Below are 27,937 nucleotides of genomic sequence, written 5' to 3'. Positions count from 1 at the left end.
GGACTCAGTAAAGACAGGAATAGTACCACTGGATTGGCGCAGGGCCAATGTGGTGCCCATATTTAAAAAGGGAACAAAGTCTTTACCAAGTAACTATAGACCTGTTAGTCTAACTTCTATAGTTGGGAAGATACTGGAACGTTTAATAAAAGACCACATGGATGAGTTCTTGCTGGAAAAAAACTATTTAAGCAGCAGACAACATGGATTCATGAAAGACAGAAGTTGTCAGACAAACCTGATTTCCTTTTATGAAGAGGTAAGTAAAACCCTGGACAGAGGCGTGGCTGTGGACGTGATATATTTGGATTTTGCAAAAGCGTTCGATACAGTTCCGCACACACGGCTCATGTGTAAGGTAAGGTCTACAGGATTGGATATATCAGTTTGTAAATGGATAGAAAACTGGCTGAAAGACAGAATTCAGAGAGTCGTGGTTAATGATTCTTACTCTGAATGGTCCAATGTTATCAGCGGTGTACCCCAAGGTTCAGTGCTGGGACCCTTACTTTTCAATATATTTATAAATGATATTGGGTCTGAGATCAAAAGTAACATTTCTGTCTTTGCAGATGACACCAAGCTATGCAGTGGAATAACGTCCTTACAGGATGTCTCCAATTTACAAGCCGACCTCAATGCTCTGTCTAATTGGGCGACTGAGTGGCAGATGAGGTTTAATGTTGATAAATGTAAAGTTATGCACTTGGGGGCTAAGAATATGCATGCATCATACATACTAGGGGGAGTACAACTGGGGGGATCTGTAGTGGAGAAGGATCTGGGGGTTTTAGTTGATCATAAGCTCAATAATGGCATGCAATGCCAAGCTGCGGTTTCCAAAGCGAGCAAAGTCCTTTCTTGTATTAAGAGAGGTATGGACTCCAGAGACAGAGATATAGTTTTGCCCCTGTACAAATCATTAGTAAGACCTCATCTGGAATATGCAGTTCAGTTTTGGGCACCAGTTCTCAAAAAGGATATCGGAGAACTGGAGAAAGTGCAGAGAAGAGCAACCAAACTGATAAGAGGCATGGAGGAGCTCAGCTATGAGGAAAGATTAGAAGAACTAAATCTATTCACTCTTGAGAAGAGGAGAATTAGGGGGGATATGATCACCATGTACAAATATATAAGAGGTCCATACAGTGAACTTGGTGTTGAGTTATTCACTTTACGGTCATCACTGAGGACAAGGGGGCACTCTTTACGTCTAGAGGAAAAGAGATTTCACCTCCAAATACGGAAAGGTTTTTTCACAGTAAGAGCTGTGAAAATGTGGAACAGACTCCCTCCAGAGGTGGTTCTGGCCAGCTCAGTAGATTGCTTTAAGAAGGGTCTGGATTCTTTCCTAAATGTACAGAATATAACTGAGTACTAAGATTTGTAGGTATAGTTGATCCAGGGTAAATCCGATTGCCTCTCAGGGGATCAGGAAGGAATTTTTTCCCCTGCTGTAGCAAATTGGATCATGCTCCGCTGGGGTTTTTTGCCTTCCTCTGGATCAACTGTGGGTATGGAGTTGGGTGTATAGGATTTTACTGTGTTTTTTATTTTGTTTTTTTGTTTTTTGTGGTTGAACTGGATGGACTTGTGTCTTTTTTCAACCTGACTAACTATGTAACTATGTAACTATGCATGCGCTAGTCGCGCGGCGCATCCTCACTGGTCCCCGTTGTCTCCTAGGACCAGTGTGTTTCCCAGAAGACAGCGGGGGTGGGGGGTTAAATGAGGGTGGTAAGAAGCGTGACTCCCGCAGGAGTCTATTCACGGAAGTGGGTGCAAATACCTGTATTACACAGGTATCTGCACCTCCCTCCCCCTGAAAGGTGCCAAATGTGACACCGGAGGGGGGGGGGAGGTTCCAAAAATCAGAGATTCACTTTTTGTGTCATTACAGTTTTATGTTTTAGATTTAGCAGAAAGTTATTTTGTGTTTTTATCCACTAATAATGATTTTAGTGTATTTTTAGCTAAAATATTTGTTTTAATATTTTGGAGGGCTCTGTCAGGTTTCTAACGGCAGCCCTGCTCAATCACAACAGTATTACTATTTATGCAGACATTGTGTCATGATTAATACTGAATAAAATAACCACAGCTTATGATTCTTATTACTAGAAATAAAGATTTAATCAACAAACAATAAAACATTTAACTTTTAATAAGTGTGTCCCATTCTTTCCACACAGCACATAAAGGGAGCAGCAGACAGTGCATTGTATTTTCAGAAACCAAAACTATAGGTTATCAATATTTCTCAACACAACCCACATGTATGAACATAGTAATGAGGACAGTTACTGTATATTAAGAAGAAATAACAGTCATTGGAGATAATAATAGGAAAGCATGCATGCAGTTTCTCTCTAAAGCCTGTACATGCGGGACCAGTACTGTCTGGTTCAACAGAAACCGTCCGACATTTGACAGACAGCCCTTGTCCTTCAACCTTTCTATCTATATTCTATCTATTTCTATCTATCTTCTAAAATGCCACAGTCCAGGCCAGCCTTTCTCAATCTTTTTATCCTAGAGCACAGGTGTCAAGCACAAGGCCCACGGGCCGAATCCAGCCCTCCAGGCCATTCCATGTGGCCCTTGCACCTCTCCTGCAGCTGCACGAGAGCTCCAGCCCTTCTCTGGTCCTACTTCAGACCCTCATGCCGCGTACACACGATCGGTTCATCTGATGAAACCGGTCTGATGGACCGTTTTCATCAGACGAACCGATCGTGTGTGGGCCCCATCGGTTTTTTATCCATCGGTGAAAAAAATAGGAACTTGTTTTAAAATTATCTGATGGTTAAAAAACGGATAGAAAAAAACTATCGTCTGTGGGCACGTCCATTGGTTAAAAATCCACGCATGCTCAGAATCAAGTCGACGCATGCTCGGAAGCATTGAACTTCATTTTTCCCAGCATGTCGTTGTGTTTTACGTCACCACGTTCTGAAATTATCGTTTTTTTAACTGATAGTGTGTAGGCAAGACTGATGAAAGTCAGGTTCATCGGATATCTGATGAAAAAATCCATCGGTCCGTTTTCATCGGATGAACCGATCATGTGTACAGGGCATTACTTTCTGCTTTCAAGCAATGCACCCATCTTCTTCCCAGCAGCAGCATAAGGTAAGGGGGGTGCACTGTGATGTAAAGGAGATTGGGGGACTCAACTTCTGATGGTGGGGTGGCTCTTGAAATCTAATGTAAGGGGAGGGGATGCGCTGGACATCTAATCTTACAGATACAACCGGCCCTTTTGAGGGCAATCATAATGCTGATGCGGCCCACAATGAAATTGAGTTTGACACCCCTGTCCTAGAGGATCACAGGCTTTGATTTAGCAGTAATGATTAGAAGTGTCTACACCTCTATACCTGTCTACAATTTTAGATGTCTGGTAGGGGCATTCAGCAGTACTGTGGTTTAACTTTTTATTTGCTCCCCAGGACACACACACAGATACATTTGCTTCAAACATTGAGAACATTCTCCCAACACTACATTTGTGCTTAATAATGAAAAAAAAGACAGTGGGATTGATTTGCTAAAACTGGAGAGTGCAAAATCTGGTGCAGTTCTGCATATAATCCAATCAGCTTCCAGGTTTCATTGTCAAAGCTTAATTGAAAAAGTTAGAAGCTGATTGGTTACCATGCACAGTTACACAAGATTACGCTCTCTCCAGTTTTGGAAAATCTACCCCAGTGTGCCTACTCATGCGGAACTGGATCAACTTAGTGCTGACCTGAATCGTGATTTCTCTCTTCCATCACATTAGTGTAGTGAAGACTGATTCATTCACAAAGTTGCTCAATGTAGTTTTTGGAGAATTTGATCAATCATTCAAATCTACGCTGATCTAATGCCTCGTACACATGATCGGAATTTCCGAGGAAATTCCGACCGTATGTATGCCCATCGGAAATTCCGAGGAATTCCATCGGAGTTTACATAGAGAACATGTTCTCTTTTCCTCCGATGGAATTCCGTTGGCGTTTGGTCGGGCAAAAGCCCGATCGTGTGTACGGTGCATAATGGAGTACACCAGGGGAAGCATTGCATATCAAACCCTTTTTCTGCCTTAACATTTCTTATATCCTCTGTGCTGTGTGTGCTCATGATGGTGGTTTAAATAATAAAAATATTACTTCACATTACCGCTACCACCTCATATTCTAATTGCATTTTACATTTTTAACTGACACTGTTTGAATAGACTCTAAAAAAAATATGGACATGTAATATTCTGTGGAAATTTTAGGCTCTGTTCACATCTCATGTAGCGGGAACCAGCGCTCCAGCTTGCGATTTTCATGCGTTTCTGTATGTCATGCAAAAGGCAGCCCTTCAATGGGTTACCCTATGCGCGTTTGTTGCCCTGAGGGATCTACTGCTCTATTTTTGTCAAGGAGCTTTACATGATTTTTAAAGGCACATTTTGTCGCAATTTCCACACGATTCCGTTGCGCAACAATCATGGAAAAAATCACACCATGTTTGAGGTGCCATTAGGAGTGAATGGGTGTCATGCGTTTTAAAAGCAATTTGGAGTCGCGGGCAAAATTGGGGCAAGTCTTCTGGTAATTACAAATCACCAAGTGTGAATGGGGCCTTGTTATTTCTTTTGCATTTGTGTGTCAAAATTTGTGTATATAAGAGCTCTCAGAATTTCTTTTAAAACAATAAAATACAAGATTTTTGAATGGCCTTTAAAAAATGAATATAGTAATAGACTACTTTCCATAAAAAATTGGGAGCTATTTCAAGACCCATAGCCCAGTGCTTAACAAATTAAACCAGTATTAAACCCAAAAGCAAACATTTATTTTAATGCAGCTTACCATTTTTTTTAGATGTGATGGCTGCATTAATTTTCTTTTTTTAGGCTTTTTTCTGCTATTTTCACCTGCTGGTCTGGCCAGTGAGTCTATTGTTTTTCAAAAGAAGAAGCTCTCAAGCAGAATGTATCTGTAAAAGAGATGAGACAAACCATTTAATACTGGCAGGGGTGCTTACAACGATCAGCTTTTATTTATTTATGTAAAACCATTATCTCAAAATGAAAAACACTGTTTGCTGTAACTGCATAGAAAGTATTAGCTGGAGTTCAGCTTCAATTTGTTAATGTATGTAAATATACTAGTACATCTAAAACTACCTTCCCCCTGCTGCTAAAATTGAAAAAATAGGAAGAAAGTGCACCAGCCTAGTGAATTATCGTAAAGGACTTTAATAAATAATAGTAAAACACTCCATTATACTCACAAAGAGAGATAATTCACAGGCATAAAAGCAAAGCAGCACCAGACGTGTGGCTGTCCAATAGGCGCATCCAATGCGTTTGAGGTACTTGCCCGTTTTTGGGGGACTTGCCCACTTCCTCAGAGCTAGCCTATTGGACTGACATGCGTCTGATGGTGCTTTGCTTTTATGCCTGTGAATTTTCTCTTTTTGTGAGTATAATGGAGTGTTTTACTATTATTTATTAAAGTCCTTTACAATAATGCACTAGGTTGGTGCGCCTCCTTCCTATTTTTTTTATTTAAGTTTGGTGTCCCTATACCGAAGAGTTCACCAAAGCCATGGTGCATATATTTGTGGTCACAGTTGTCAATGAGTAGTGTGAGAATACTGCACTGTCCCAAATTAAATGCGAGAAAAAATTGTGTTAATGTGTATTAAGCACAATACGCTGCTGCAACTAACCACGTGAGGTACACCATGGAGAGTAAATGTTAAAGAAAATAGCTGCGCTGCGATGTGAAACTAAAATTGATGATAACAGTGGTGTTATACACGTGATAATAATTATAATCAATTACGAGAAACACCATATGTGATGATTAGAGTCACCTGCACCCCACTCTCCACAATGTAAGCGGAGTATATGAAGTACAGTGACTATTAGCCAGATTCAGAGAGAGTTATGCCGGCTTATCAGTAGATTTAAGTGTATTCTCAAATTCAGATACACTTAAATCTAGCTAAGATACGACCGCGGGCGCCGTCATATCTTAGCTGTCTATTTAGGCCGGCCGCTAGGGGCGTGTACGCTGATTTACGCCTAGAATGCGTAAATCAGCGAGATACGCCTATTCACGAACGTACGCCCACCTGTCGCAGTAAAGATACGCCGTTTACATAAGGCGTTTTCAGGTCTAAAGATATTCCACCAAAAAGATGGCGCAGCCAATGTTAAGTATGGACTTTGGAATCGCGTCGAATTTTAAAAATGTTATGCCGTTTGCGTAAGTCGTCCGTGAATGGGGCTGGGCGTAATTTACGTTCACGTCGAAACCAATAAGTCTTTGCGGCGTAATTTTGAGCATGCGCACTGGGATATGTCCACGGAAGGCGCATGCGCCGTTCGATAAAAACGTCAATCACGTCGGGTCACGATTCATTAGCATAAAACACGCCCACCTCTTCAAAATTTGAATTAGGCGCGCTTAGGCCGGCACATTTACGCTACGCCACCGTAACTTAGGACGCAAGTGCTTTGCGAATACAGAACTTGCCTCTCTAACTTACGGCGGCGTAGCGTATATGAGATACGCTACTCCTGCCTAACGTTAAGCCCATCTACGTGAATCCAGCTATATAACCCTAAATCCAATGACACAGTGACCTTTCCGGTGAACCTTAGTATGACACACTAGCCCCAAATGGGAAACTATCTCATCAAGGTAATAACAAATAACAATTGATGAAAATTCAAATTGACTTGAAAAAACTAAAAATTAGTTAAATATAAAGTCCAAAAAAACTATTATTCAGGTGTTGAAAAAAGTCCTCTCCAATGGTGATGTATGTGGTATCAAACAAAACACCCAAGGTAAAAGTGATGATCCCAGAAAGATCAAAGTTGCCTCCACCAATAAATGTACTGCCGCTTACCAGATTTCCTGATCTCGTGTGAAAGAGATCAGAATCGCTTGTGGCTTACACCCCAGCCAGGGTCTCTAATCCTCCCAAAAGAGTCCCTCTACTTTCCAGTACGGGTGAATCACTGTGGAAATCGTAGCTCAACAGCTGGGTGGAGGAGTTCACCCAGGAGTTTTGCTGAACTCCACCCAGCTGTTGAGCTAAAGTAATTTATTTACATATACAAGGTAAAAACATATGCTAAAATGTACACTTATGAATGAATATTCATGGCATTTCATTTGGCCCACATTCATGCACGTGAATGTATGCCTAAAGAAGAGCACACACAACTAAATGAATGTATTAAACCAACTCTGATGCTAAGCTGAATATGTAAAATACAGCTGTACCTTTTAAGAGGAATGTAAATACTTACCTCTTCTTCTGACCACCCCGCTGTATGCCGTTATAATCGAAAGGAATACCAGGCAGAAGTCTATAACATTTCTATAATATCAATCTGATGTGTCACCCCTCTGTGCTCAGTGCTTACCTCCCGATGATCCTAATGCAGTGGTGCAAAGAATCACAATATTTCTATAAAACAAGTGTGTTTCTCCTATTCATATAGTCATACTATTGCCGCGTACACACGATCGTTTAAACCGATGAGAATGGTCTGATGGACCGTTTTCATCGGTCAAAACCGATCGTGTGTGGACGCCATCGGTTATTTAACCACTTCCAGACCTTAGGTGTTTTTCAGATTTGGTGTTTGTAAGACTAAAACAGTTTTTTCTGCTAGAAAATTACTTAAAACCCCCAAACATTATATATATTTTTTTCTAACACCCTAGAGAATAAAAAAGTGGTCATTGCAATACTTTTTGTCACACCGTATTTGCGCAGCGGTCTTACAAGCGCACTTTTTTTGGAAAAAATTCACTTTTTTTAATTAAAAAATAAGACAATAAATTTGGCCCAATTTTTTTACATATTGTGAAAGATAATGTTACGCCGAGTAAAATGATACCCAACATGTCACGCTTAAAAATTGCGCCCGCTCGTGGCATGGCGTCAGACTTTTACCCTTAAAAATCTTGATAGGCGACATTTAAAAAATTCTATAGGTTGCATTTTTTGAGCTACACAGTAGCTCTATGGCTAGAATTATTGCTCTCGCTCTAACGATCGCGGCGATACCTCACTAGTGTGATTTGAACACCGTTTTCATATGCGGGCGCTACTCGCGTATGCGTTCGCTTCTGTGCGCGAGCTCGTCGGGACGGGGCGCTTTAAAATATTTATTTTTATTACTTTTTACACTGAAAAAAAAAATTGATCACTTTTATTCCTATTATAAGGAATGTAAACATCCCTTATAATAGAAAAAAGCATGACAGGTCCTCTTAAATATGAGATCTGGGGTCAAAAAGACCTCACATCTCATAATTAGACTAATAACGGCGATCTTGCGGCGAATCGTGTACCGGACCGCGCACACTAAAGATTGATACCTCGGTTGTGGCAGCAGCTGCTGCCGTTACCGAGATATCCATCTTTAAAAATAGGACGTACATCGTCGTGCGCAGGTCTGGAAGTGGTTAACCATCGGTTAAAAAAAGCCAACTTGTTTTAAATTTAACTGATGGATTCCTAACCGATAGGACAAAACCGATCGTTAGTAGGCACGACCATCGGTTAAAAATCCATGCATGTTCAGAATCAAGTCGACGCATGCTTGGAAGCATTGAACTTCATTTTTTTCAACACGTCGTTGTGTTTTTTACATCACCGCGTTCTGACACAATCGTTTTTTTAACCGATGGTGTGTAGGTGTGACGGACCATCAGTCAGCTTCATCGGTTAACTGATGAAAACGGTCCACCATCAGACCGTTCTCATCGGATAGACCGATCGGGTGTACGCGGCATTAGACTTCAAGCACGCTAGCATTTTTTTAAGCTCCCAGGAGCTGTTATTAGCATTTTTTCTGCTCCTAGAAGCTAAAGTGTTATCCTATGTGTTCATGCACACTACTTTAGACTAATATGCCGCATACACACAACCGTTTTTCATGATGTGAAAAATGCAATTTTTTAAATTGGTCATTAAAAACGATCATGTGTAGGCTCCAGAGCATTTTTCTCGATGCGAAAAATGTCCATTAAAAATGTAATGCTCTAATTTTTCTCACCGTTTTTCAAGTTGTGAAAAACAGTCATGTGTAGGCTTTAACGACGGGAAAAAACACGCATGCTCAGAAGCAAGTTATGAGACGGGAGCCCTCATTCTGGTAAAACTAGTGTTCGTAATGGAGATAGCACATTCGTCACGCTGTAACAGACTGAAAAGCACGAAGACTGAAAAGCGCGAATCGTCTCTCACCAAACTTTTACTAACATGAAATCAGCAAAAGCAGCCCAAAGGGTGGCGCCATCCGAATGGAACGTCCCCTTTATAGTGCCGTCGTACGTGTTGTACGTCACCGCGATTTGCTTGAGCATTTTTTTTGTCCACGATCGTGTGTAGGCAAGGCAAGCTTGTCAAAAATCACGTTGAGAGAAACGTTGTTTTTTCCATGACATTAAAAATGGTCTTATGTACGCGGCATTAGTGTTTTTTGAGCTTCAGCATCTAGGAGCAAGAAAAAATTGTTTCCTGACAGACTCCATGGCAGCCTACGTGTGGGTTTACCCCGCCTCCTCTCCAATGCTATAGGACCACCTACCCTATAAGTTTGAGCTCACCGGTAGAGACTGTGTTCCTTTTTTGTCCTCCAAATGGACCTACATCACGTTTGTTCCTGCTGGCGTCCGTTTGGAATATTTCCCGAATGTTTGGGATATCATCCATGCGGTACAGCTCAGGGCTGAGCTACGAGTGGGCCTGTGCATTTCTTTGGCAGTATATACTCCATAGAGAAGAAGGGAACTGCCACTCCAGCTGAGTGCACTAAGCAATCAGTGTCCTCTCAGAAGCCTGGATGCAGGCAATGCATGGAAACAAAGCTTGAAGAGAAAAAGGTGAACAACCGCACTTCCAAAAATATATACCCCAGTGATGGAATGGAGGTTGTCACGGTATGCCTGAAGGTGGACGCATCAACGGCTGGCAAGGTCTGAACCTTTTTCACTTCCTCCATGGCAGTCGCCTCTGTGTCTATTTGTTTGTTTGTTTCCCTTTATTTCCTGGTACTCTCCGGTACCTCTGTGTCCCCTCACGGCGCATGGAACGTGTTTGCGTTCCATGGTGCCACGGTACTTCCGGGTCGCGGGCGCTGCCGCCGCTCTGCGCATGTGCGGGGCCTCTGTGATAGTGAGGCCTGGCTCGCGCGTTCATGCAGTGATGGGTGGTCCGGCGACCGCGCAGGCGCCGTTAGGCTGTCTTCACGGCGCAGGCGCGAGGTGGAGGGGCGGTGACGCCACCAGGCCGGGGATTTGAATGTCTGTCTCCTGTCAGTGCGGGAATTTTCTGCAGACAGTGAGCGGTGGCTTCCCCCAAGCTGAGTCTGCACCAGGATGTCCTATATGTTTAAAAAAAAAAAAAAAAAAATTGTATAATGTTATTAGTGTATGTATATATTTTTGATATTATAAAAAAAATAATAATAAATATATGTTTTTCTTCGGAATGGCTTACCTGGTCTGGGTAGCATTTATGGGTCATCCGCAGACTGTATGTATTTTTTGCTGACGTCCTGTCCAGAGGTTATGCAGCCAGCCCTTGCGCACTGGGTACGTGCAGGCAAGGGGAGGGGGCCGAGGTTGCATTCTCAAGGGTTTTGAGATTGCGTTTGGTGTGCCCACCCCCCCCCACATTTTTTTCTTTTCAGCCCTTTTAAAAGATCGGACCAGCAATTTGTGGTTCAGGACGTCCGAGACCTTGCCAGACCACAATTTCTCCATTTATTGTCCAGTTCTAGACGATATTCGCCGTCAGCAGAGGAGAAGTCGCATTCCTGCGGCAACTGGAGAAGTCGCATTCCTGCGGCAACTGGAGAAGTCGCATTCCTGCGGCAACTGGAGAAGTCGCATTCCTGCGGCAGCTAGAGGAGACGTGGCATTCCTCCTCCAACTAGAGGAGACGTGGCATTCCTCCTCCAACTAGAGGAGACGTGGCATTCCTCTTCCAACTAGGGGAGACGTTGCATTCCTCCTCCAACTAGAGGAGACGTTGCATTACTGCTCCAACTAGAGGAGATGTAGCATTCCTCCTGCAACTAGAAGGAGACGTAGCATTCCTCCTGCAACTAGAAGGAGACGTAGCATTCCTCCTGCAACTAGAAGGAGACGTAGCATTCCTCCTGCAACTAGAAGGAGACGTAGCATTCCTCCTGCAACTAGAAGGAGACGTAGCATTCCTCCTGCATCTAGAAGGAGACGTAGCAGTCCTCCTGCATCTAGAAGGAGACGTAGCATTCCTCCTGCATCTAGAAGGAGACGTAGCATTCCTCGTAGCATTCCTCCTGCATCTAGAAGAAGACGTAGCATTCCTCCTGCATCTAGAAGAAGACGTAGCATTCCTCCTGCAACTAGAAGGAGACGTAGCATTCCTCCTGCAACTAGAAGGAGACGTAGCATTCCTCCTGCAACTAGAAGGAGACGTAGCATTCCTCCTGCAACTAGAAGGAGACGTAGCATTCCTCCTGCAACTAGTAGGAGACGTAGCATTCCTCCTGCAACTAGAAGGAGACGTAGCATTCCTCCTGCAACTAGAAGGAGACGTAGCATTCCTCCTGCAACTAGAAGGAGACGTTGCATTCCTCCTGCAACTAGAAGGAGACGTTGCATTCCTCCTGCAACTAGAAGGAGACGTTGCATTCCTCCTGCAACTAGAAGGAGACGTTGCATTCCTCCTCCGATTCACCACACTCACTGCCATGACAGCCGCGCTGATTGCAGAATCTGCTGGAGATATGGGACATGAGTTCCGGAAGGCAAGTTTTTATGTGACCAAGGTTATGCCCAGGTGGTTGAGGGAAAAGGAGACGGGTCCAATAAAATATTGAGTCTCTGGTGAAACATGTGGTAGAGCAATCCCTTAAATAATGGGATACATCCCACACACAGAGCCAGTCTACCCTTCTACATGGCTCCTTGGCTAAATGCGGCCTAAAGGATTTTGATCCTTCCAGCCCTACGCTGCTTCGCTGGATTCTTCGGACAGAGAGTTGGAAGTTGATGAAAGGTTTCAGAGGATTTGATGTCTTTCTGGCACTAGTCAAGATGGTTAAGGAGGCCCTTGTGTGGGTAGACCATTCCATCCCCCGGCTAAGCAAGGGGGTTCTTTAAGCATCCGGGGGAAGAACACTCTTTCTCTCCTTTTTTGCCTTTTACAGGAATTAAGGATATCATCTGAGCGGAGTATGGTGGACAAGAAAACTTCTTCATCAAACAAAATATTCAGAGTATACCCCTGCAAGACAGAAGTGGAGTCCCTGGCATACTCCCCACTCATGGAAGTCGCAGGGAGCAGTGGTACATGTCTGTAGGGACTGAGGTCCCCAGGGGGTATATTTCCCCCTTCCCCTCTCGTAGCAGGAGAAGAAGGTTTGTGGCGACCAGTGTCAGTCCTGACTTACCTAAACAGTGTATAAAATCTAAAAGAGTCAAAGACTCTGTCGACTACCTGTACAGCCAGACCACCGACTATTCTCAATCAACTTAAATACTTATCTCCACGTTCCAGTGACAAAGGAGTTTCTCAAATACCTCCAGTTCCAAGTTGGACAAGAACATCTACAGTTCGTCTCCCTTCCTGTTGAGCCGACCACCTCACCCAAGTCTTCTCAAGAATTCCTCTGGCCATAATGGCCCTCATCGGAACGAGAAGGGTTCATTGTGTCACTACTTTGACCTCCTGTTGCTGACGCAGAACAAAGGGTAGCTGCTGGTTCACAGGGAGAAGGTAGTCTCCACCTTGGCCAGCTTTTGGATGGTTCATAGGTCAGGGTAAAAGGCCACCTAGGACCAATCCAGCACCTAGTGTACTCTGGAGCCCAGCTTAGTTTTTTCCTATGGTGGAAAGCACCATCCCACTCCCAGTGGGGAAGATCCCAGTTTCTCAGAAGAGAATTTTGTTATCTCTAATCTTTTCACGGCCGAGGGCCTCACAGTGCCAAAGATTTTCGGCTCAATGGTCTCCAAGACCCCTATGGTCAAGTGGTCCCTGCAGACGTTGCATCCTTTTTTTCTTTGCCAAATATGTTTCCTACAGCTACATATGCCAAGGGGCAACGGTCAATTTAATTCTCCGGTTGGGGAGCCCTCTGCAGATCGGATCTTGCCCTAGTCAAGCTAGGTATACGTTTTCTCAACCCGGACTGGAACACCTTGGGGATTCAGGCAGCTTGGTGTGCCCTTCAGTCTTTCTCCAGTTCCCGGAAGAGAGAGTCAGTATCATTAAGAGTGATCAACACCACGGTGATCTCCTATATGAAGAATCTGGGAGCACTTAGAGGGAGGTCAAGTCCATTATGTCTTGGGTCCAGAAAAACCTATCCTGCATGTCAACGGCTTACATCCCGGAGTCCAGAGTGCCCCAGTGGTCTTCCTGACATGTATTCGGCTGGTCACCAACGAGTGGTCCCTTCATGTGCAGTCATTCAAGCAAATTCTGCCCCTGGGAAGTCCTTCCCGAAGTGGTCCTGCTCTCTAGTCTTTACCGGCAACTTTAAGCTTAAGAGGTATTACACTCTGGATCGTGCAGCTAGGCCTCTGGAATGGATGCCCTGACAGATCGATTGGTTTCTAGAAGACATACGCCTTTTTTCCTTTGATCGACTCAAATCTATGATTGCCTCAAGGTCCCATAAGAGCCAGTGAATCGTCCTACCTCAACTTTTGGACCTACCAGTCCACTAGAATTCATCCTCTGGACATAGATTAAATCTTGGGGGTATGCTTGCGAGCTACTTCCTCCGTCTCAAACACTGTCTAGTTGTTCGTCCTGCATGCTGGCAGTTGAGCCTCGAGCAGAATGATTGTGGCCGGGATTGTCCAGTCTGTCCAACAAGCTTATAAAGGCGAGGACCCGGTTCCTCCGGAGTCGGCGAGGGCACATTCCACTAGGCGTATATCGGTTTAATGGGCAACAGTCCAGCTTATGGTTCCAGATGTCTTCTGTAGGACGGCCTTGTGGGCCTCCATTATTACCTTTTGTCACTTTCTGTAGTGAGCCTGCTCCGTTACCTTCTATGGACTTTTGTTTGTAAAACTTGTCGGTTGACAGGTCAAATCAAATGTATTTTCTGTTCATCATACCCACCCGTGTGGATTGGCTAGTTATTTCCCACACGTAGGCTGCCATGGAGTCTGTCAGGAAAACGGAAAATGTATTATCAGTACTTACCGTAATTTTCCTTTCCTGATGGACTCCATGGCAGCCGGAGTTCCCCCCCATCGGTCTAGAGTAGGCTAGTTACGGAACACAGTCTCTACCGGTGAGCTCAAACTTATAGGGTAGGGGGTCCTATAGCATTGGAGAGGAGGCGGGGTAAACCCACACGTAGGCTGCCATGGAGTCCATCAGGAAAGGAAAATTACGGTAAGTACTGATAATAAATTTTCAGTTTTTTGTAGAGTTTCTTGGAGAGTTTTTCCAGCAGAAATGTTCCTAAACACTACTAATAGCGTTTTTGAGCTTTTTTTCCCACTTTTTTTTAAAGGAACTGCAAAAATGCTAATAAAATGCTAACACTCCTAAACGCTCCTGAAAACGCTACTACAAAAAGTGATTACCAGCATTTTTTATGCAGCGTTTTCCCAGCATTTTTTTTAGCTTAAAAGATGCTAGTGTGCTTGGAGCCTTAGGGGTTAATTGACAGTAGATGAGTAATTTTCCTTTTCTAACGAAAAAGTCATCATTGTTTAACCATATTCTAGATAATTTCCTCCAACAAATGAGATGTAAAGTCGATAAGGTTTGTACTGAAATTTCAGGCAGCTGTTTGAAAAATAAATTCTAACATTTTGTTTAAATTTTGTAATGATAAATGCTTATCATGAGTAAGGTTCATGTGGCAGGCAAAAAAAAAAAATGAACAGGAAGCTGTGGGAGGGTACATAAAATTTACAAATGTGATGTGAAACTATTGTTGTACACATCATTTTGGAAATAATAACAATGTATTAAATAAGGTTTTGCTAAATTCCAGTAATGGGGTTTTTATTTACTGTATGTTGCTTTGGCTTTACATATACAATTTTAAAAAAAGTTACATTTTTTTCAAATAATCAGTTTTTTTTTGGCTTCCACAGAAGCATTTAAAGAGGATCCTATGTCCGTATTTTATCCATCCGTTTTCGGATACATTAACCACTTGACAACCGCCCTATAGACAAAGTACGTCTACAGGGCAGTTGCTTAACTCCGGGAGGCCGTTAATTAACGTGCTACCAGAATCGCGCTCCCACGCGCCTCCTGGGGCGCGCACACAGGAGTGTCCGGACCCGGCGCATCACGGATCACGGTAAATCGCCGCTGATAGCGGCGGTTTACCACGTGATCGCTCCGTCCCGATCGGTACAGTGTGAGAGGAGAGGGGGGAGGGCGGAGGCAGCAGCAGCACTGTGGGCTGGATCTGTGACAATTGCAGTCACAGATCCAGCCATCCATCCCTGTGCAATACTCTGCAATACTGTGTGCAATACTCTGCAGTACCCTGCAATTCCCTGTGCAATACTCTGCAATACCCTGCACAATACTCTGCACAATACTCTGCAATACCCCGCAATACCGCAATACTCCGCAATACCATGCAATACTCCGCAATACCCTGCAATACGCCGCAATACTCCGCAATACCCTGCAATATTCCGCAATACCCTGCAATACCCCGCAATACTCGCCACTCACCGATACGATTGAAGCCAGGATCATTTTTTTATTTTTTTTTACTATTTCAGGCTTCCCAGCCTAGAGGTGAGATGTGGGATCTTATTGACTCCATATCTCACTGTAAAGAGGACCTGTCATGCTATATTCCTATTACAAGGGATGTTTACATTCCTTATAATAGGAATAAAAGTGATCAAAAAATTAATTTTTGGGGAAAAAAGTTTTAAACTAAAATAAATAAAGTAAAATGAACATTAAAATATATATATTTTTTTTAAAGTGCCCCTGTCCCAGTGTGCTCGCACGCAGAAGCGAACGCACACGTAAGTCCCGCCCACATATGAGGCATCGCTGCGAACGTTAAAGCGAGAACAATCATTTTGGGCCTAGACCTTCTCTGTAACTGAAAACATGTAACTAGTAAAAATAATTAAAGCGTCGCCTATGGGGATTTTTAAGTAGCAAAGTTTGGCGCCATTCCACGAGCATGTGCAATTTTGAAGGGTGACATGTTTGGTATGCAAAAACATTGGGCTAACTTTACTGTTTTGTGTTTTTTTAAAGCACAAACCTGTATTTTTTTTTTTTTAAAAACACGGGTTCAAAAAATTGCTGCTAAAATACAGTGCGAGATAAAAAGTTGTAATGGCCGCCATTGTATTCTCTAGGGTCTTTGCTAAAGAAGCATATATAATGTTTTGGGGTTCTATGTAATTTTCTAGCAAATAAATGAGGATTTTTACATAGAAGAGAAATGTCAGGATTGGCCTGGGTGCTGCAGAACGCCTGAAGGTGCTTCCTGCATGTTGGGCCTCTGTATGTGGCCACGCTGTGTAAAAGTCTCACACATGTGATATCGCCATACTCAGGAGGAATAGCAGAATGTGTTTTGGGGTATAATTTGACGGACCCATCCGTATACTGGACATATTGTGTTCGTCTGCTTTGCCGTTTTACATGAAGTCGCCCATTCGTATGTCGGCAGTTATAAAGTTATAGATTTTAATGTCTGTTATTTCAGTCTCCCATCTGGTCCCCTAGGGGAGTGTCCACCAGGTGGGAGACCTGCATAAATAATATGCCCTCAGTTCCAGGCTATCTGGGGATACGTTATATGAATATAAAATGTTCGGCAGTTATAAAGTTATAGATTTTAATGTCTGTTATTTCAGTCTCCCATCTGGTCCCCTAGGGGAGTGTCCACCAGGTGGGAGACCTGCATAAATACGGGCGGGTAGCCCACAGTAAATGAGTTTGTGTTTTACCCTCATAATGGAGCTTGGTCTCGTTAGTGGAGGGGATTGGGTTACTGGCCACTAAGGACGGTGTATGGAGAGAGGTACCGCAACAACTGGTGGCAAGCGACGGGATGAACCTCAGCGCCCAAAGAAACCACTACAACCAGGACCAAATGGAATTGCAATACCAAAACCTGAGAAGAGCTACCTTAAAGGATTTATTAGAGCAAAGAGGCGGACAGGCCAGTAACCTCAAAAAGGGGGACATTATCACATTATTGCTGGAAATGGATGGAGTACCAGCAGCAGAGGGAACCAATGGACTCAGCCCAGACGACAGAACCCCCGAAGAAGAGAGATTTGACCGGGCGGTAAGAATTAGGCTGGCCCATTATGGTCCCAACCCATCTGCGGAAATTATCGCCCAAGTCCAAGCCGCTGTGGAGGCCAACCTGCTACGCCAAAGCGGCACTGCAGCAGCCCCAGTCATAGCAGACACGGGGGAAAGAAAGAAGGTGCCGTTTGCAGCATTTAAAGCCTTCAGTGAGACAGAAGGAGAGATCGATGGGTACCTTGCCGATTTTGAGCGGCAATGTGCCCTGCACAAGGTACCCCTGGAGGACTGGATCCCTATATTGTCCGGCAAGTTATCCGGCCGGGCCAGTGAGGCTTTTCGGGCCATCCCTGACGAGGAGATCGGGGATTATGTGGCCGTCAGGAAAGCTCTACTCTCCCGGTATGCCATTACACCCGAGGCATACCGAAGGAGGTTCCGGGACACTGTAAAAACGACTGGGGACTCCTACGTTGAATGGGCATGTAAGGTGCACCGCACCGCCGCACACTGGATGGCGGGGTGCCAGGCTGTGTCCGGAGAGGAGGTGCTACAGATGTTTCTGTTGAAACATTGCTTCGACAAATTACCAACAGGGGTCAGAGAGTGGGTAAGGGACCGTAAACCCTCCACTCTCCATGAAGCAGCTCGCCTGGCGGATGAGTATACGGATGCCCGAAAATTGGACAATTCAGCCACCAAGGCTCCCGCCAGGGTGGAATACAAGCCAGCAGCTACTATTTACCAACCCCCTATGAATCGGCCCTCAGCACCCCCTCCGTCGACCCAGTTTTCCCGCTCACCCCGGTTTAACTCTCGGGAATACTCCCAACCCAGTCGGTGCTACCTATGCAATCAGCTGGGACACAAGCGACCGGAGTGCCCGATGAACAATGCCAACCAAAGTCAGTCCTGGAAGAGACCCCCAAGGGCCAATCCACGACCACCTCTCCCCGCAACTCACTGTGTGGAGGAAGAGGAATGCTGGGGTATTCTGCATGAGGCCGACCCCGTTCAGGCGGCCCACCGAGATAACAGGCAGCACCACAGACAGTGTGTCAAGGTCAACGGGAAGGAGGTCAGTGGCCTACGGGATACCGGTGCGACCATGACTTTACTCCAGAAGCACCTAGTATCCGAGAACCAACATACCGGGGACACGGTCGCAGTACGAGTAGCCGGAGGTGCCGTGTTCCGACTACCCGTTGCCCGGGTACATTTGGATTGGGGAGTGGGCGCTAGACAAGTGAACGTGGGGGTTATGAAAGACTTACCCGCCGATGTCCTCCTTGGCAATGACTTGGCCCCCCTCCTTTCAGCCTATACTCCCATGGGCCCCGCTGCAGTAGACGCTGTCACGACCCGGGCCCAGACAAGTGCCACCGAAGCCGGCCCACCTGCTGCTGCGACCCAGGTAAGACCCTCTACCCCGACGTGTATGTTAGATCCGGCCCCTTTAGGCTGGGATACCCCAGAGATGTACGGAAGGGAGACTAGGGAAGACCCGACGTTAGCGAAGTACAGGGCCAGGGCCGACTCAGGGGAGGAAGGAGTAGATGGGGAGCACTACGAGTGGGTGGGGGATAGGCTGTACAGGATCCCGAGACCGTCCCAAAAACCGAGCACCCCTCCGCACAAGCGACAGCTAGTGGTACCTGCCAAGTACCGGCAGGAGATTTTACGGATTGGGCACGATGTGCCGTTAGCGGGCCATCTAGGCTCCCACCGCACAGCTCATAGGATCACACAAAACTTTTTCTGGCCCAATTTGAACCGAGACGTGCGGATGTATTGTAGCACGTGCGACACCTGTCAACGGGTAGGAAAGCGGGGAGATCACCCAAAAGCTAGGCTTCAGTCGATGCCTATCATTGGGGAGCCCTTTTCCCGCATAGCCGTTGACCTTGTAGGTCCACTGGCCAGGGCTAGCCCCTCCGGTAAGAAGTACATTCTTACCGTGGTGGACTATGCCACACGTTACCCAGAGGCAGTAGCGCTGTCTAATATCGAGGCAGAGACAGTAGCTGATGCCCTGGTTAAGATATTCACTAGGGTCGGGTTCCCTCAGGAGATTCTCTCTGATCAGGGAACTCAGTTTACCGCTGTGCTCACCCAGCAACTGTGGAAGGTGTGCGGCATTAAACCGCTGCTTAGCTCACCGTATCACCCACATACCAACGGCCTCTGCGAGCGATTTAATGGTACCCTCAAACAGATGCTGAGGACCTTTACTGACACTTGCAGAGACTGGGAGCGATTCCTGCCTCATCTGCTATTTGCATACAGAGAGGTGCCCCAGGAATCTACTGGGTTCTCCCCCTTTGAGTTACTCTATGGGAGAAGGGTCCGAGGACCCCTAGATCTCATTAGAGGACACTGGGAGGGGGAGACAGAGCAAGAAGGGACCCCCATAGTACCATATGTCCTGGAACTCCGGGACCGCATGGAGAAACTATCCCTGATGGTAAGGGAGAATCTCCAGGCGGCCCAGGGGAGACAGAAGCGGTGGTATGATCGGGGCGCCCGACAGCGGGTCTTCCAGGTTGGGCAGAAGGTTCTAGTGCTCAAACCTGTGAAGGCAAACAAGATGCAAGCATCTTGGCAGGGCCCGTATAAAGTATTAGCGCAGATATGTGATACTACCTACCTTATAGCCAGCTGTTCAGATGAAGGGATCCAGCGATCCTTTCATGTGAACATGTTAAAGGAGTATCAGGAGCGACCAGAAGATGTTGCGGCAGTCTGTGCCCCAGCTACGGATGACCCCGAGAACTTACCTTTACCTGACTTGTTAGAGAGGAATCCCCAGACGGACCTTACGAGCCTTGTGCAGCTAGGAGACCGGTTAAACCCAGCAAAGAAGGTACAGGCAAGACAGCTTCTGTGGGAGAAGCAGGCAACGTTCTCCCAAGAACCCGGGTACACCACACTAGCTATGCACAAAGTCGAGACGCCCGGACAGAACCCCCTACGACAACCCCCATACCGTATCCCTGAAGCAGTCCAAGAGGAAATGCGGACGGAGATACAGGAGATGACTCGGCTGGGGGTTATCGAGCCGTCAGACAGCCCTTGGGCCTCGCCTGTAGTCCTGGTGCCTAAGAAAGATGGGACCACCCGGTTCTGCGTAGATTACAGGCGGCTCAACGAACGGACCACCACTGACGCGTACCCGATGCCCCGGGTAGACAAATTATTAGACCGCATTGCCAGGGGGCGCTACCTGACCACCATTGACCTGTGCGAGGGTTATTGGCAGATCCCCCTGGCCGAGGATGCTATCCCTAAGTCGGCCTTCGTCACCCCATTTGGCCTATACCAGTTTAAGGTTATGCCATTTGGAATGAAGAATGCTCCGGCTACCTTTCAGCGTATGGTGGATAGACTCCTCGATGGCTTCCAGGACTTCGCGTGTGCGTACCTGGATGACATTGCGGTCTACAGCGAGACTTGGGAAGACCATTTAGTCCACGTGGGGGTGGTGCTGGACAAGATTCGGGCCGCCGGCCTGACCTTGAAGCCAGATAAGTGCCATTTAGGCATGGCAGAAGTGCAGTACTTGGGTCACAGGGTAGGATGTGGGACCCAGCGACCAGAGCCAGCTAAGGTCGAGGCGGTAGCTAACTGGCCCACACCTATCACCAAGACCCAAGTGCTAGCCTTCCTGGGGACGGCAGGGTATTACCGACGTTTTGTCCCCGACTACTGTACGGTGGCCAAGCCCTTGACGGACCTGACTAAGAAAAACTTACCTAAGCAGGTCCTGTGGTCGCCAGCTTGTGAAGCCGCGTTTCGGGCCCTGAAGCAAGCTCTAGTGAATGCCCCTGTCCTGGCTGCCCCAGTGCCTAACAAACGTTTTCTCGTCCATACGGATGCTTCCATGTATGGACTGGGGGCTGTGCTAAGCCAGGTCGGGGAAGATGGAGGGGAGCACCCTGTCGCGTATCTCAGCAGAAAAATACTACCCAGGGAAGTGAGTTATGCGGCAGTGGAGAAGGAGTGTTTAGCCCTGGTCTGGGCACTAAAGAAATTGAGTCCTTATTTATACGGACAAGAATTTTCCCTCATTACGGACCACAACCCCCTAGTTTGGCTTAACCGGGTCTCAGGAGACAATGGCAGACTGCTGAGGTGGAGTCTGGCACTACAGCCTTACAATTTCACCATCAGCTACCGACCCGGTAAGCAGAATGGGAATGCGGATGGATTATCTCGGCAAACAGACGTCTCTACGCCTTCTCCGTCCGGTCATCCCCAAGTTGACCCGCCAAAGGGTCAAGCCGGGTCTGCCGGAGTGTTCCACAAGGAGGGAGCCATGTGACGGACCCATCCGTATACTGGACATATTGTGTTCGTCTGCTTTGCCGTTTTACATGAACTCGCCCATTCGTATGTCGGCAGTTATAAAGTTATAGATTTTAATGTCTGTTATTTCAGTCTCCCATCTGGTCCCCTAGGGGAGTGTCCACCAGGTGGGAGACCTGCATAAATAATATGCCCTCAGTTCCAGGCTATCTGGGGATACGTTATATGAATATAAAATGTTCGGCAGTTATAAAGTTATAGATTTTAATGTCTGTTATTTCAGTCTCCCATCTGGTCCCCTAGGGGAGTGTCCACCAGGTGGGAGACCTGCATAAATACGGGCGGGTAGCCCACAGTAAATGAGTTTGTGTTTTACCCTCATAATGGAGCTTGGTCTCGTTACTGGAGGGGATTGGGTTACTGGCCACTAAGGACGGTGTATGGAGAGAGGTACCGCAACACACGGGTTCAAAAAATTGCTGCTAAAATACAGTGCGAGATAAAAAGTTGTAATGGCCGCCATTGTATTCTCTAGGGTCTTTGCTAAAGAAGCATATATAATGTTTTGGGGTTCTATGTAATTTTCTAGCAAATAAATGAGGATTTTTACATAGAAGAGAAATGTCAGGATTGGCCTGGGTGCTGCAGAACGCCTGAAGGTGCTTCCTGCATGTTGGGCCTCTGTATGTGGCCACGCTGTGTAAAAGTCTCACACATGTGATATCGCCATACTCAGGAGGAATAGCAGAATGTGTTTTGGGGTATAATTTGTGGTATGCATATGCTGTATGTGAGAAATAACTTGCTAATATGACAGAAACTAGATATTTTTTTTACTGAATTTTCAGTATTTTTTCTTTTATAGCGCAAAAAATAAAAAACCCAGAGGTGATCAAATACCACCAAAAGAAAGCTCTATTTGTGTAAAAAAAAAAGGAAAAAAATGTCATATGGGTACAATGTTGTATGACTGAGTAATTGTCATTCAAATTGTGAGAGCACCGAAAGCTGAAAATTGATCTGGTTAGGAAGGGGTTTTAAGTGCCCAGTGGTCAAGTGGTTAATCCCTATTGGATAGCGGGTGTCAGCAGATGAACATCAGCTGACACCCAATCTCATCGCCCCCCCCCCCCCCCGCTATGGTGCGATTCTGCAGACGGAGGAAAAAAATATTTTTCCATCCGTCTGTGGATCGGATCGGGTGAACACGGACAGACGGTCCATGTTTTATCAGATCCCCCAATAGAGAAGAGCAGAGATCTGACAGGGTGGTTCCCGCACAGTGTGCAAGGACCGCCCTGTCATCCGCCAGCTCAGCGGGGATCAACGGAGCGATCCCCACTGAGCAAGCGGATGATAAAGCAACAGATCCTCACGGGATCCGTGAGTGTGAAAGATGACTTCATGATGGCCCCTTTTGCAGGTATAGCTAAGTAAAACATTAAAAATAGGATCCTATACTGTTTAAAATTCATGGCCCTGTTTCACCCTGTTCTGGACAGCCTCAGTTGTCCTGTATTCTCGGCACTGTGCAGATAATTGGTGAATCACTAAAGGCTGATCTGCTGACTGCTTAAAGATTTACTGCTGCAGGATGTTGCTGGCTATAGCAGTACTGATCGTTCAGGAAAAACCTGACAAACTTACAAGGATAGTGCCTTATCTTATCTCCCTAATAGTCTCTCCTTTCTCCCTCAGTAGCAGTCAACACTGTGCCGTAACTTACAATAAAGGCTGGAAATGCCTACATTTTGATCGCAGAAAGTGAAATTTTATTTTTGAGACTAAGGAGAGGGAGAGAGGGCCAAATCTTCAAAAGAGATACGCAGGCGGAACTGCTGTTCAGCCTGCGTATCCCTGTGCCTATCTTTGGAAACGATCCTCCGAAGGACTTTTCCAAAGTTAGGCAGAAGATCTGACATCTGTAATAGACTTACACTGTCAGATCTTAGGATGCAGTACCGCATCCGCCGCTGGGGGCATTTCGAGTCGAAATGCCGCTTTGCGTATGCAAATGAGTACTTAGGCAGATCCACAAAGCTTTTTAGCTTTGTGTTTTCTGCGTAAGTTACGTTTTGCATGCGTAAAATTAGGGATGCTTTTACAAGGCCTAAACTGTTTAGACCTTGTAAAAACAAACCTTTTTTTCGATCGCCGCGTTTTTTTTTAAATTTCGATTTTTTTTTCCCTGGCGCGTAACTTTTTTTTAACCCGACGCAACTTTATTGTCCCGTCGCAATCAACAAAGCCCGACGTAAAGTACGTTCGCGCGATGCACGTCGGGAAAAATGACGTCACACGCATGCGCCGTATGTCCGGCGCGGGAGCGCGCCTCATTTAAATAGGAATCGCCCCCTCGATCAGACGACCACAATTTACAGCACACAGTCATTTTGATAGCATAATGAATAATGTGGAATGTATGTTGTTATTGAACAATATTTTTTATTAAACTTTTAGGGGTAAATTTCTGCCCAAAGCCTAAACAAGAAGTGAAAAAGGTACCTTGGGCAACGGCAAAGAAAAAATATTATATAGAATAAGCAAATCGAAATAAAATCAACGGATAACAGAATGTGGTGAAAAGCAGTGTGTCATTTCACAAACATTTCTATATTTTGCTATAATAAATATGAAATCTCAGAATGAGGCCTCGTACACACGACCGGGTAACTCGTCGGGCGAGACACATTGTTTTTCCCCAACGAGTTCCTTGTTAGGCTTGTGGAGGAACTCGACAGGCTTTCTTTGCGTACACACGTTAAAGACCAAATCTCCTCGTTCTCAAAAGGCGGTGACGTTCAACACGTACGACGGCACTATAAAGGGGAAGTTCGATTCCATTGGCGCCACCCTTGGGGCTCCTTTTGCTAATCTCGTGTTGCCGTGTGTTAGTAAAAGTATGGTGAGTGACGATTGTGCTATCTCCATTACAAATGCTACTTTTACCGAAGGTGCGCTACCGTTTCATACTTTATTCTGAGCTTGCGCGGGTTTCTTAGCATACACACACTCGAGTTTCTCGTCGAAAACCAGCCCGACGAGGAAATTGAGACTCCCGTCGAGGAACTTGTTCTCTTTTTTGCTCGTCGAGCAGTTTCCTCGATGAAAAACGTACACACGGCCGGTTTCCTCTGCAAAAAAGCTCTCCCACCAAGTTTCTTGATGGATTCTGTCGAGTTACTCGGTCGTGTGTATGAGGCCTAATGCCCCGTACACACCATCACTTTATGTGATGAAAAAAAACGAAGTTTTTAAAAACGTCACTTTAATTGACCGTGTGTGGGGGGAAAACGTTGTTTTATGTCTTGTAAAAAACTACCAAAAAAAATTGAAGCATGCTTCAATTTTATGTGTCGTTTTTCAAAACGTCGTTTTTTACTTCACAGAAATTGACCGTGTGTAGCAAAAAACGTCGTTTAAAAAGACGTTTTTACACCCGCGCATGCCCAGAAGCTAGTTATGAAGCAAGCTTCAATGGAAAAACGTGGTGGAACGTAACCTCGCTTTGCTAGAACATTGTGAGAAAAACGATGGTGTGTAGGCAACTTCGTCTTAGAAAATTGAAGTTTCAAAAAGGTCGTTTTTTACTTCACAGAAAATGTTTTTTTTTCATCATTTAAAGTGATGGTGTGTATGCGGCATAAGACACAGTGGGCTCCATTCACAGAATCAGATTGCATGCATATTTCCCTAAATATCACATGTGATTCTGCAACTGTCAATTCACCACAACGTTTTGCAGAAAAGGGGTTCAAGTCAGTTCAGAGAAGGAAATATATAATACGTTTATTAAACGGAGACGTTTTTTTTTTCTCAGTTGAGTTCTCGGCAGTTCTCAGAGGAAAATGATCTCCTCTGTAGCCTGTTTATGAAGCCGAGAACTTCTGCTCTCAACGGGTGATCAGAGGAGAAGTTTTTCCTCAAAAAATGGGAAAGATCTGTATAGAAGGAGGTGGGCTGCCTGTAATCTTGTGCGATATTGTGAGATTACAGTGCTGCCCAGTTTAAAAAGTGAAACCAAAGAGAAAAAAGAACATGTAATTACATGTATAGACACATGGTAGCTAATATACAGTTATGCCGCGTACAGACGGTCATTTTTTGTGATGAAATAAAATGACATTTTTAAAAATGTCAATTAAAATGATCGTGTGTGGGCAAAATGTCATTTTATGTCTTCTGAAAAATGACAAAAAAAAAATTCGAACATGCTTGAATTTTTTGTGTCGTTTTTCAAAATGTCATTTTTTGTGTCAATGAAAATGATAGTGTGTGGGCAAAACGATGTTTTTAAACCCGCACATGCCCAGAAGCAAGTTTTGAGACGGGAGGTAAAACTACCATTCATAATGGAGTAAGCACATTCATCACGCTGTAACAGACAAAAAAGCACGAATCATCTTTTACTAACAAGTAACCAGCTAAAAGCAGCCTCAAGGCGAATAGAACTTCCCCTTTAGAGTGCCGTCACTTTGTTCATCATTTTTCAAAATGATGGTGTGTATGCTACATCGTTTTTTAAAATGAAGTTTCAAAAATGTCGTTTTTTTTCATCACTTCAAACGTCATTTTTTTTTCATCACAAAAAATGACCGTCTGTATGGGGCATAATGCTCATAAGTTTACATACCCTGGCAGAATTGATGATTTCTTTGATTTTTCTCAGAATATGAATGATAACACAAAAACATTTCTTTCACTCATGGTTGAGTAGCAGACAGGTGTGAGTGCATCTGGATGATGGCCTGGTGTCAAGAAGGGCAGCAAAGAAGCCACTTCTCTCCAGGAAAACCCTCGGGGACAGACTGATATTCTGCAGCAGGTACAGGGATTGGTCTGCTGAGGACTGGGGGTAAAGTAATTTTCTCTGATGAATCCCCTTTCCTATTGTTTGGGGTTACCCGGAAAAAACCCTGCCTGGAGAAGACGGGATGAGCGCTTCCATCAGTCCTGTGTCATGCCAACAGTTGTGGGGTTGCTTCTCAGCCAATTTTGCCTAAGATCACAGCCGTAAATAAAGGATGGTACAAAAAAACATCCTCCGAGAGCAACTTCTCCCAAATATCCAAGAACAGTTTGGTGATGAACAATGCCTTTTCCGGCATGACGGAGCACCTTCGATAAGGCAAAAGTGATAACCAAGTGGCTTAGGGAACAAAACATTGAAATTTTGGGTTCATGGCCAGGAAACTCCAGGAAACTCCCCAGACCCTAATCCCATTGAGAACTCAAGCATTGAGTATGTAAGAATGGGTTGCCATGAGTCAGGATCTGGCCCAGAAGTGGATTGACAGCATGCCAGGGCGAACGACAGAGGTCATGAAAAAGCAAGGTCAACACTGCAAATATTGACTCTTTCTAAAAACTTGGCAATAGCAATGACAGTCCACCTGGCTGCCATCTACACACCATTCCAATAACACTGACAGTAAATCTGGATGGCACCTATACATCAGCCTAGTAAAACTGACAGTGCACCTGGCTGACACCTACCTACCCCCACCTTTTTGGTGACACTGCTAGTTTTTCTCATTTAATTTCTCATTTCCTGGGTCACTTGCTGGCCAGTCCAGACCTTCCACTTGCCCACGATAGATCACTCCTTGGGCTACAGATGCGTATCACTGTGGGTCTCCCTCGCTTCCTGAGCTGTCACCTTGCTACTGGTGGTGCCCTGCTCATCAGATTATGAAGGGCCACTAATTGCCATGCTCCAGGGCACTCAGGTTTCCTACTTTTATATCAGGATATCACCAGCAGTTATTTTAACGAAATAGCTAGTGATTAAAAAAATAGTTTTTCTAAGTGATAACAACATTTACAAGCTTTTTGGGATTTTACGGGTTATGTTTATTCTACTTTAACAAGCAATGCTTCAGTTCTTTGAATTGCAGTGCTGAGCATTTTCTTATGTGCCCTGCCTGTGCGCACAGATCTGTACACTCCAATTTTTTTTTAAGGAACAATATTTCTCCTTAACAACAGATTCATAACTAGCTCTATAATCGTCAACACCCTAACTAGATTTTTGGGGTATTATTATTAATATTATTATTATTATTATTTTTTTAGCTTGTGTGCACAGATCTGTGCACTCAAAAATCCTTCTAAGGACCAAATTCTGCCCTCAACAAATAATCAATAGCTAGCTCTTCAACTGTGGACACCTTAGCTACTTTTTTATTAATTGAGACTTTATTTTCAGATTATAATTTCTACTTTGGGATGATTAGAGCACATCAAACTGCTGTTGCCTACAGTCCGGTTCAAGAGCTGCCTTTTTCACAGCTCCTCACGAAATTTTTTGAAAAAAAAAAAAATGTAAATGCTGTACACCCTCACC

General features: G+C 45.0%; 1 protein-coding gene across 1 annotated transcript in view; it reads right to left on the bottom strand.

The window, feature by feature from the left end:
* Window positions 1-27,937, bottom strand: part of SLC45A3 (solute carrier family 45 member 3) — a 104,389-nt gene that overhangs the window by 60,846 nt on the left and 15,606 nt on the right. Inside the window, 1 exon segment of the mRNA XM_040337535.1 lies at window positions 4,848-4,974. The gene's annotated coding sequence lies outside the window, so the exon portion shown is untranslated.

This window comes from Rana temporaria, chromosome 2, assembly GCF_905171775.1.
Source record: "Rana temporaria chromosome 2, aRanTem1.1, whole genome shotgun sequence".
Taxonomy (NCBI): Eukaryota; Metazoa; Chordata; class Amphibia; order Anura; family Ranidae; genus Rana; species Rana temporaria.
The sequence above is the reverse complement of the archived record's forward strand: the minus strand, read 5'-3'. Positions and strand labels throughout refer to the sequence as shown.